Source organism: Balaenoptera physalus (genome assembly GCF_965194825.1).
Source record: "Balaenoptera physalus genome assembly, chromosome: 1".
Lineage (NCBI taxonomy): Eukaryota > Metazoa > Chordata > Mammalia > Artiodactyla > Balaenopteridae > Balaenoptera > Balaenoptera physalus.
The window spans coordinates 174,541,543-174,553,424 of NC_138882.1; the positions used below are offsets into that span (position 1 = coordinate 174,541,543).

General features: G+C 42.1%; 1 pseudogene across 1 annotated transcript in view; it reads left to right on the forward strand.

Annotated features, from left to right (window-relative positions):
- Positions 1 to 11,882, forward strand: part of LOC309650224 (glycine cleavage system H protein, mitochondrial pseudogene) — a 126,151-nt pseudogene that overhangs the window by 51,516 nt on the left and 62,753 nt on the right. The window lies entirely within an intron of this gene.

The following is an 11,882-nucleotide window of genomic DNA, read 5'->3' on the forward strand; positions in this document are numbered from 1 at the left end:
GTTTATCTTCTCAAAGAACAAGCTTTTAGTTTTATTGACCTTTGCTATTGTTTCCTTCATTTATTTTATTTTATTTTTATGCTTTCATTTTATTTTTTTATACAACAGGTTCTTATTAGCCATCAATTTTATACACATCAGTGTATACAGGTCAATCCCAATCGCCCAATTCATCCCACCACCACCCCTCACCCCCCCACCGCTTTCCCCCCTTGGTGTCCATACATTTGTTCTCTACATCTGTGTCTCAATTTCTGCTCTGCAAACCGGTTCATCTGTACCGTTTTTCTAGGTTCCACATATCTGTGTTAATATACGATATTTGTTTTTCTCTTTCTGACTTACTTCACTCTGTATGACAGTCTCTAGATCCATCCACATCTCAACAAATGACCCAGTTTCGTTCCTTTTTAAGGCTGAGTAATACTCCAGTGTATATATGTACCACATCTTCTTTATCCATTTGTCTGTAGATGGGCACTTAGGTTGCTTCCCTGACCTGGCTATTGTAAATAGTGCTGCAATGAACTTTGGGGTGCATGTGTCTTTTTGAATTACGGTTTTCTCTGGGTATATACCCGGTAGTGGGATTGCTGGATCATATGGTAATTCTATTTTTAGTTTTTTAAGGAACCTCCATACTCTTCTCCATAGTGGCTGTATCAATTTACCTTCCCACCAACAGTGCAAGAGAGTTCCCTTTTCTCCACACCCTCTCCAGCATTTGTTGTTTGTAGATTTTCTGATGATGCCCATTCTAACTGGTGTGAGGTGATACCTCATTGTAGTTTTGATTTGCATTCCTCTAATAATTAGTCATGTTGAGCTGCTTTTCATGTGCTTCTTGGCCATCTGTATGTCTTCTTTGGAGAAATGTCTATCTAGGTCTTCTGCCCATTTTTGGATTGGGTTGTTTGTTTTTTTATTATTGAGCTGCATGAGCTGTTTGTATATTTGGGAGATTAATCCTTTGTCCGTTGATTCATTTGCAAATATTTTCTCCCATTCTGAGGGTTGTCTTTTTGTCTTGTTAGTAGTATCCTTTGCTGTGCAAAAGCTTTTAAGTTTCATTAGGCCCCATTTGTTTGTTTTTCTTTTTATTTCCATTACTCTAGGAGATGGATCAAAAAAGATCTTGCTGTGATTTATGTCAAAGAGTGTTCTTCCTATGTTTTCCTCTAAGAGTTTTATAGTGTACAGTCTTATATTCAGGTCTCTAATCCATTTTGAGTTTATTTTTGTGTATGGTGTTAGGGAGTGTCCTAATTTCATTCTTTAACATGTAGCTGTCCAGTTTTCCCAGCACCACTTATTGAAGAGACTGTCTTTTCTCCATTGTATATCCTTGCCTCCTTTGTCATAGATTAGTTGACCATGGGTGTGTGGGTTTATCTCTGGGGTTTCTATCCTGTTCCATTGATCTATATTTCTGTTTTTGTGCCAGTACCATGTTGTCTTGATTACTGTAGCTTTGTAGTATACTCTGATGTCAGGGAGTCTGATTCCTCCAGCTCCGTTTTTTTCCCTCAAGACTGCTTTGACTATTCGGCATCTTTTGTGTCTCCATACAAATTTTAAGATGATTTGTTTAGTTCTGTAAAAAATGCCATTGGTAATTTGATAGGGATTGCATTGAATCTGTAGATTGCTTTGGGTAGTAGAGTCATTTTCACAATACTGATTCTTCCAATCCAAGAACATGGTATACCTCTCCATCTGTTGGTATCATCTTTAATTTCTTTCATCAGTGTCTTATAGTTTTCTGCATACAGGTATTTTGTCTCCCTAGGCAGGTTTATTCCTAGGTATTTTATTCTTTTAGTTGCAATGGTAAATGGGAGTGTTTCTTTAATTTCTCTTTCAGATTTTTCATCATTAGTATATAGGAATACAAGAGATTTCTGTGCATTAATTTTGTATCCTGCAACTTTACCAAATTCATTGATTAGCCCTAGTAGTTTTCTGGTGGCATTTTTAGGATTCTCTGTGTATAGTACCATGTCATCTGCAGTGACAGTTTTACTTCTTCTTTTCCAATTTGTATTCCTTTTATTTCTTTTTCTTCTCAGATTGCTGTGGGTAGGACTTCCAAAACTATGTTGAATAATAGTGGTGAGAGTGGACATCCTTGTCTTGTTCCTGATCTTAGAGGAAATGCTTTCAGTTTTTCCCCATTGAGAATGATGTTTGCTGTAGGTTTGTCATATATGGCCTTTATTATGTTGAGGTAGGTTCCCTCTATGCCCACTTTCTGGAGAGTTTTTATCATAAATGGGTGTTGAATTTTGTCAAAAGCTTTTTCTGCATCTATTGAGATGATCATATGGTTTTTATTCTTCAATTTGTTAATATGGTGTATCACATTGATTGATTTGTGTATATTGAAGAATCCTTGCATCCCTGGGATAAATCCCACTTGATCATGGTGTATGATCCTTTTAATGTGTTGTTGGATTCTGTTTGCCAGTATTTTGTTAAGAATTTTTGCCTCTATATTCATCAGTGATATTGGTCTGTAATTTTCTTTTTTTGTAGTATCTTTGTCCGGTTTTGGTATCAGGATGATGGTAGCCTCATAGAATGAGTTTGGTAGTGTTCCTTCCTCTGCAAATTTTTGGTAGAGTTTGAGAAGGATGGGTGTTAGCTCATCTCTAAATGTTTGATAGAATTCACCTGTGAAGTCATCTGGTCCTGGACTTTTGTTTGTTGGAAGATTTTTTTTTTTTAATTTTTATTTATTTATTTATTTATTTATGGCTGTGTTGGGTCTTCATTTCTGTGTGAGGGCTTTCTCTAGTTGCGGCAAGCGGGGTCCACTCTTCATCGCGGTGCGCGGGCCTCTCACTGTCGCGGCCTCTCTTGTTGCGGAGCACAGGCTCCAGACGCGCAGGCTCAGTAATTGTGGCTCACGGGCCCAGCCGCTCCGCGGCATGTGGGATCTTCCCAGACCAGGGCTCGAACCCGTGTCCCCTGCATTGGCAGGCAGACTCTCAACCACTGCGCCACCAGGGAAGCCGCTGTTGGAAGATTTTTAATCACAGTTTCAATTTCATTACTTGTGATTGGTCTGTTCATATTTTCTGTTTCTTCCTGGTTCAGTCTTGGAAGGTTATACCTTTCTAAGAATTTGTCCATTTCTTCCAGGCTGTCCATTTTATTGGCATAGAGTTGCTTGTAGTAGTCTCTTAGGATGCTTTGTATTTCTGCAGTGTGTTGTAACTTCTCCTTTTTCATTTCTAATTTTATTGATTTGAGTCCTCTCCCTCTTTTTCTTGATGAGTCTGGCTAATGGTTTATCAATTTTGTGTATCTTCTCAAAGAACCAGCTTTTAGTTTTATTGATCTTTGCTATTGCTTTCTTTGTTTCTATTTCATTTATTTCTGCTCTGATCTTTATGATTTCTTTCCTTCTGCTAACTTTGGGTTTTGTTTGTTTTTCTTTCTCTAGTTCCTTTAGGTGTAAGGTTAGATTGTCTACTTGAGACTTTTCTTGTTTCTTGAGGTAGGCTTGTATAGCTATAAACTTCCCTCTTAGAACTGCTTTTGCTGCATCCCATAGGTTTTGGATCATCGTGTTTTCATTGTCATTTGTCTCCAGGTATTTTTTGATTTCCTCTTTGATTTCTTCAGTTATCTCTGGTTATTTAGTAACGTATTGTTTAGCCTCCATGTGTTTGTGTTTTTTACTTTTTTTCCCCTGTAATTCATTTCTAATCTCATAGCGTTGTGGTCAGAAAACATGTTTGATATGATTTCAATTTTCCTAAATTTACTGAGGCTTGATTTGTGACCCAAGATGTGATCTCTCCTGGAGAATGTTCCGTGCACACTTGAGAAGAAAGTGTAATCTGCTGTTTTTGGATGGAATGTCCTATAAATAACAATTAAATCTATCTGGTCTATTGTGTCATTTAAAGCTTCTGTTTCCTTATTTATTTTCATTTTGGATGATCTGTCCATTGGTGTAAGTGAGGTGTTAACGTCCCCCACTATTATTGTGTTACTGTTGATTTCCTCTTTTATAGCTGTTAGCAGTTGCCTTATGTATTGAGGTGCTCCTATGTTGGGTGCATATATATTTATAATTGTTATATCTTCTTCTTGGATTGATCCCTTGATCATTATGTAGTGTCCTTCCTTGTCTCTTGTAACATTCTTTATTTTAAAGTCTATTTTATGTGATTTGAGTATTGCTACTCCAGCTTTCTTTTGATTTCCATTTGCATGGAATATCTTTTTCCATCCCCTCACTTTCAGTCTGGATGTGTCCCTAGGTCTGAAGTGGGTCTCTTGTAGACAGCATATATATGGGTCTTGTTTTTGTATCCATTCAGCAAGCCTGTGTCTTTTGGTTGGAGCATTTAATCCATTCACATTTAAGGTAATTATCGATATGTATGCTCCTATGACCATTTTCTTAATTGTTTTGGGTTTGTTTTTGTAGGTCCTTTTCTTCTCTTGTGTTTCCCACTTAGAGAAGTTCCTTTAGCATTTGTTGTAGAGCTGGTTTGGTGGTGCTGCATTCTCTTAGCTTTTGCTTGTCTGTAAAGCTTTTGATTTCTCCATCAAATCTGAATGAGATCCTTGCTGGGTAGAGTAATCTTGGTTGTAAGTTCTTCCCTTGCATCACTTTAAATATATCATGCCACTCCCTTCTGATTTGTAGAGTTTCTGCTGAGAAATCAACTGTTAACCTTATGGGAGTTCCTTTGTATGTTATTTGTCATTTTTCCCTTGCTGCTTTCAATAATTTTTCTTTGTGTTTAATTTTTGCCAATTTGATTACTATGTGTCTCGGCATGTTTCTCCTTGGGTTTATCCTGTATGGGACCCTATGCGCTTCCTAGACTTGGGTGGCTATTTCCATTCCCATGTTAGGGAAGTTTTCGACTATAATCTCTTCAAATATTTTCTCAGGTCCTTTCTCTCTCTCTTCTCCTTCTGAGACCCCTATAATGTGAATGTTGTTGCGTTTAATGTTGTGCCAGAGGTCTCTTAGACTGTTTTCATTTCTTTTCATTCTTTTTTCTTTATTCTGTTCTGCAGCGGTGAATTCCACCATTCTCTCTTCCAGGTCACTTATCCGTTCTTCTGCTTCAGTTATTCTGCTATTGATTCCTTCTAGTGTAGTTTTCATTTCAGTTATTGTATTGTTCATCTCTGTTTGTTCTTTAATTCTTCTAGGTCTTTGTTAAACATTTCTTGCATCTTCTCGATCTTTGCCTCCATTCTTTTTCCGAGGTCCTGGATCACCTTCACTATCATTATTTTGAATTCTTTTTCTGGAATGTTGCCTATCTCCACTTCATTTAGTTGTTTTTCTGGGGCTTTATCTTGCTCCTTCATCTGGTACATAGCCCTCTGCCTTTTCATCTTGTCTATCTTTCTGTGAATGTGGTTTTTCTTTCACAGGCTGCAGGATTGTAGTTCTTCCTGCTTCTGCTGTCTGCCCTCTGGTGGGTGAGGCTATTTAAGAAGCTTGTGCAAGTTTCCTGATGGCAGGGACTGGTGGTGGGTAGAGCTGGCTGTTGCTTCTTCATTTATTTTTCATTTATTTCTGATCTAATCTTTATGATTTCTTTCATTCTGCTAACTTTTTTTGTTGTTCTTCTTCTTTCTCTCATTGCTTTAGGTGTAAGGTTAGGTTGTTTGATATTTTTCTTGTTTCTTTTTTTTTTGTGGATAGAAAACTAAAACCATGGCTTCTGGAGGTAAGGTGTTTCTTCAAGAAGAAAGAGAAGTGATCCTTATTCTTTTCTTTCTTTTTAAATTTTATTTATTTTTTTATACAGCAGGTTCTTGAGGTAGGATTGTATTGCTATAAACTTCCCTCTTAGAACTGCTTTTGCTGCATCCCATAGGTTTTGGGTCTTCGTGTTTTCATTGTCATTTGTTTCTAGGTATTTTTTGATTTCCTCTTTGAATTCTTCAGTGATCTCTTGGTTATTTAGTAGCATATTGTTTAGCCTCCATGTGTTTGTATTTTTTACTGTTTTTTTCCTGTAATTGATATCTAATCTCATCGCTTTGTGGTCAGAAAAGATACTTGGTACGATTTCAATTTTCTTAAATTTACCAAGGCTTGATTTGTGACCCAAGGTATGATCTATCCTGGAGAATGTTCCATGAGCACTTGAGAAGAAAGTGTATTCTGTTGTTTTTGGATGGAATGCCCTATAAATATCAATTAAGTCCATCTTGTTTAATGTGTCATTTAAAGCTTGTGTTTCCTTATTTATTTTCATTTTGGATGATCTGTCCATTGGTGAAAGTGGGGTGTTAAAGTCCCCTACTATGATTGTGTTACTGTCGATTTCCCCTTTTATGGCTGTTAGCATTTGCCTTATGTATTGAGGTGCTCCTATATTGGGTGCATAAATATTTACAATTGTTATATCTTCTTCTTGGATTGATCTTTTGATCATTATGTAGTGTCCTTCTTCGTCTCTTGTAATAGTCTTTATTTTAAAGTCTATTTTGTCTGATATGAGAATTGCTACTCCAGCTTTCTTTTTTTTATAAATTTATTTATTTATTTAATTTTTGGCTGTGTTGGGTCTTCATTGCTGCATGTGGGCTTCCTCAAGGTGCGGTGAGAGGGGGGCTACTCTTCGTTGTGGTGTGTGGGATTCTCATTGTGGTGGCTCCTCTTGTTGTGGAGCACAGGCTCCAGTAGTTTCAGCACGCAGGCTCAGTAGTTGTGGCTCACGGGCTCTAGAGCGCAGGCTCAGTAGTTGTGGTGCACAGGCTTAGTTGCTTGGCGGCATGTGGGATCTTCCCGGACCAGGGCTCGAACCCATGTCCCCTGCATTGGCAGGCGGATTCTTAACCACTGTGCCACCAGGGAAGTCCCTCCAGCTTTCTTTTGATTTCCATTTGCATGGAATATTTTTTCCATCCCCTTACTTTCGTGACTGGGGATCTTAATGAACTTTAGCTAGAAGGAGGGAAGACCAGACCAAGGCTACCACTGTTATTAGCAAAAAGCAAGTCTTCCATATTAGCTGGCTTAGGGGGATTGCCATAACAAATTACTACAAACTTGGTGGCTTATAACAACAGAAATTTATTCTCTCACAATTCTGGAGGCTGGAAGTTGGATATCAAGGTGTTGGCAGGGTTGGTTCCTTTTGGAGGCTCTGAGGGAGCATCTGTTCCATGCCTCTCTCCTGGCTTCTGGTGGCTGCTGGCAGCCCTTGGCATTCCTGAGCTTATAGACATGTTATTCCAGTCTCTGCCACCTTCTTCACAAGCTTCCCCTCTGTGTCTCTGTGTCTTCCCCTTTTCTGTCTCTTACAAGGACATTCATCATTGGATCTAGGGCCCACTCTTATCTAGGATGATCGCATCTCAAGATGCTTACCTTAAATACACCTGCAAAGACTCTTATTCCAAATAAGGTCACATTCTGAGGTTCCGGGTGGACGTATCTTTTGGGGCCACAAGTCAACCCAGTACAGGGATGGCTGGTCCTTTTTGTGGTTTGGATGTAATGTCCTGAAAATATCAATTAAGTCTAACTGTTCTATTGTATCATTTAGGATCGCTGTTGCCTTGTTGATTTTCTGTCTAGAAGATCTGTTCATTGATGTAAGTGGGGTGTTAAAGTCTCCTACTATTATTGAATTCCCATCAATTTCTACCTTTATGTCTGTTAGTATTTGTTTTATGCACTTGGGTGCTTCTAAATTACTTCATATATGTTGACGAGTATACAATCCTCTTCTTGTATTGATCCTTTTATCATTATATAGTGTCCTTCCTTATAGACTTTGCTTTAAAGTCTATTTTGTCTGATATGAGTATTGCAACTCCTGATTTCTTTTCATTTCCATTTGCATGAAATATCTTTTTCCATTGCCTCACTTTCAATCTATGTGTGTCCTTTGCCCTAAGGTGGGTTTCTTGTAGGAAGCATATCATAGGCTCTTGTTTTTTCATCCCGTCTGCCACTCTACGTCTTTTGATTGGAGCATTCAGTCCATTGACATTTAAGGTAATTATTCCTTTCTGTGGTTTGGACAATGTTCACGTTTTTGTCTGTGTTCAGACATCATTACAGAGTGGTCCTGTTTGTCTTGACCCATCGTGGTCACAGAGTGGCCTTGTCTGACACTGATGTTCTGTGAAACTGTATATGTTCAGCAGGAGAGCACCAAGGCCCAGCTGTGTGAGCCAGGCCAGCCTCTGGAGGTCAGGGCCTGCCTTCCTCTTGTTCAACTTGAAGGCAGTGAGGGAGGCAGCCATCTGGGAGAAGAGTTCCAGCCACAGGGGCAGGGTGGGAGTGTGCCTTGAGGGCTGAAGGGCCAGCCAGACCCCGTGGTGGCTGCAGCAGAATGAGCAAGGGGGAGAGAAGTAGGAGGACAGAGAGGCAATGGGAGGGGGTGCAGAGCAGTGAAAAGACTGGCTCTCAGGCCGGAGGAAATGAGGGGCCTCTGGAGCATTCTGAGCAGAGCAGTGAACACGACTGACTGGAGTCATCAGCAGGCACAGTTTTGATGGAGTGTTAGGACAAAAACCTGACTGAAGTCGATTCACAAGCGAGTGGAGGAGAGCGAAGACACAGATGAGACAATTCTTTCCGGAAGTTGTAGTGCAACGTGGAACAGAGAAACAGGAGGAAGCTGTGGTACCTGGTGAGAAAGTGGAATAAAGAGGTTTTGGGTTTGTTTCCCTTTGAGAGCAGTGACAATGAATAGAACACTGCTGAGGAAGGTCTGGAGGAGAGACTGTCTTGATGGTGTCAGTTGGAGAGGGCATAACCGCAGAAAAACAGGCTCCAGGCCCAAGTGGCAGCCTGGCTGTGGAGGAAGACCTGGTAATGTGGTGGTAATGGCGGGGATGGAGGCGAGGCTGAGGCAGGCAGGCTGGGGGACTTGGTCATCAGAGGTTCTCTCCTGAGAGACTCTCTCCACATCTCACCTGCACTTCCTGTCAGTAACCTTGTCCCCAGGCCATGAGTGCAACAGTGTCTGGAGGCGGCTTCAGTCACCCAGCCTGGCCCAGGTATGGAGACAGCACTTGGAGCTCCACAGACCCCAAAAGGGACCAGAGATGGAGACAGAAGGGATAGGAAACTGAGAAAGAAAAAAATCAGAAAGGGACCAAAATCCAGAGTCTCTCACAGGCCTCAGCCACAGGCAGGGGCAGCAACCTGAGTCAGGAGCTCCCCTGTGTTTTTCGTCGTCCTAAACAGCAGGTCCAGGTTCAAACTGCTGGTTTATCACTTGCCCGCTGCGCACTCTGTGAGCCTCAAGTTCTCCAGATACAAAGTGGGACTCAACCAACCTCCTCTCGGGGCTGTTGGGAGAATTTAGGGAGGTAAAACACGTAAAGTGTCATCAGGGTACCTGACAAGGAGCCAGATGCTTTCCCTTCCTCCTATCATCTGCCACCCACAACCCTGGGTCTTCACACTGGCTCCTACGGCAGCTGCAAGGATGGGAGCAGGGCCCCGCCTGCTGGCTGACTCTGGAACTGCACCTCTACCCCAGTTCAGAGGTAGAAGCCTCCACATACAATTCCTCCAGCAATTTCATTCCATGGCTACAGATACTACCCAAATTCGGTAGGTGAGCACTCCAGCCTTCTTACCACCCCCAACATCATCGCCAGGGCCTTTAATCCACCCTAACCCCCTTTACTCCTGCAGCTGCCCCTGCTTGGAGCGCCCCCACATCCGCCATTTGGAAACATCAAAGGTCTGAAGCTTTCCATGACCCTCTCCTCTTAACGCCCCTCCCTCTCACAGATATAACTACTAAGGAACTTTCTTTTCCGTATTCTCTCAACATCTGGACTTACCTCTAGGTTTGCTAAACTGTGTGAGAGAGTACACTAGAACACCTGTCTCCCCTGTTCGAGACTCACCTGAGGTCAGGGACTGCCTCATTCATCTGCTGCCAGAGGGACTTTCTAACATCTGAATCCCATCAGTCACTGCCCTGCCTGAAATCTCCCCGAGGATGTCTCCCCACTCTGGGTGAGGAGGGTGCGTGTCTGTGTGAGGTATGTGTCTCTGGATTTTCCAATATTTCTGTATAAGAATGTCTTTATATATATATATTTTTTTAAGTAAAGAAAACAAATCCTTCATTGGCTCCCTGGTAGCTTCAAATTCCCCAGCAGAGCTCACCATGTGGGACCTGGACTCTGCCTTTCTGATTCCTCCCTCCTGCCACCCCCCAGCCATCCCCTCGTCCTCCTTCCATGCCTCTCTTGCACTGGTTCTTCTGCCTGGAGAACCGTGGCCCACACTCCTTCACGCAGCAAATCCCTCCTTGATCTTCAATGCTCAGCTCAAACATCATCTCCCTAGAAGCCTCCCTGACACCCCGGGTTTCACTCATCTCTACTCACACATGTTCAATCCATGTTAGTTGAAAGAAGTCAGTCCCCGCTGCCATGGTTTGCTTGCAAGCAAAATGAGGGATCCAGGCAGGATCTTACAAACCCTTCTGGACTCTAAAATTCTGTGTTGATAATGATGAGCATATTTTAGGCAAGCAGTCACCAAACAGCTGATCTTGAGCTGTGATCACCTATTGCTTTCTGTCAATAGGTCCTTCTCCATGGGGTTCATCACCCTCTCCCACCCTGGGGAGGGGAAGTCATCCCCTCCCTCCTTAGCAGGTGGCCTATTAGGGGCATAGGACTCTGGGGAAACCAACAGCTGCTTCTCATCCCTGCATCCCTCAGCAGCACTGTGCTCACCTGAGCGAAAGAGACCATTTGCTGATCCTGGTGGTGAACAGGAGGGGCTTACCTGCCCACGGTCATCGTCTTGAGCTGCATTAGGGGCGAGAGGCAGCTGAGCCCCTTCCTGCAGTGTTCATCTTTGAGGGGCACTAAAACATGATTCGAATAAATCAGAAATCTGGTGCCAGGGAAGCCAGGTTTCCATACACACATGCCTCCGTATGCTGTGTAACCACCAAATTCAGCCAGTCCTGCTTCCACTAAAGGCAAATGGACCTTTGAAGAGAAAGACAGAGCTTTGTAGGCTTGGATATTCTCTGTTGAGCCTTCTTTGAGACACCAATTCGTTTTACTCTGCAACTCAAATTCTGAAACCGAATAATGCATGACATTATCTCTCACCAGGAAGGATTTATTTTATTATCTAAACTAGACCTAAATCCCTTATTATACCTTCTAGTAAGTTGTCCAGTTTGGAAAAGAAACTTTTTTTTCCCTTTTAAAAAACAATTATTTATTTATTTATTTATTGATCTTTGGCTGCGTTGGGTCTTCGTTGCTTTGTGCGGGCTTTCTCTAGTTGTGGTGCGTGGGCTTCTCACTGTGGTGGCTTCTCTTGTTGAGGAGCACAGGCTCTAGGCGCACGGGCTTCACTAGTTCTGACACGCAGGCTCAGTAGTTGTGGCGCACGGGCTTAATTGCTCTGCGGCATGTGGGATCTTCCCGGACCAGGGCTCGAACCCATGTTCCCTGCATTGGCAGGCAGATTCTTAACCACTGTGCCAGCAGGGAAGTCCCAAAAATACTTTTTTTAAACTTCAGAACAAACACCTAGCTCCAGTCTACGGAGCACAATGACGAGCCACCTAAGACCGGCACATCCTTCCCCTTAACTCATCCCAGAGGTCGTGTAAACCTGTGCTCAGGCTCTGGATTCAGGCTACAGTTTCAATCCTGACTTTACTACATGAAATCATAAGTAAGTTTACTTTAGCTCTGAGCCTGTTTTCTCATCTGTAAAATGGGGATAAAAACAGTATTCCTCTTAGGGCTATGAAAATTAAATGACATGCTTGTAGATGGCTGGCACAGTAGGCAGGTGCTCAACGAGTGACAGTTAACCAGCACTAACAGTAACCTTCGCTGTGATGGGAGGAAGGTACCCTCATAAAGACGAGGACACT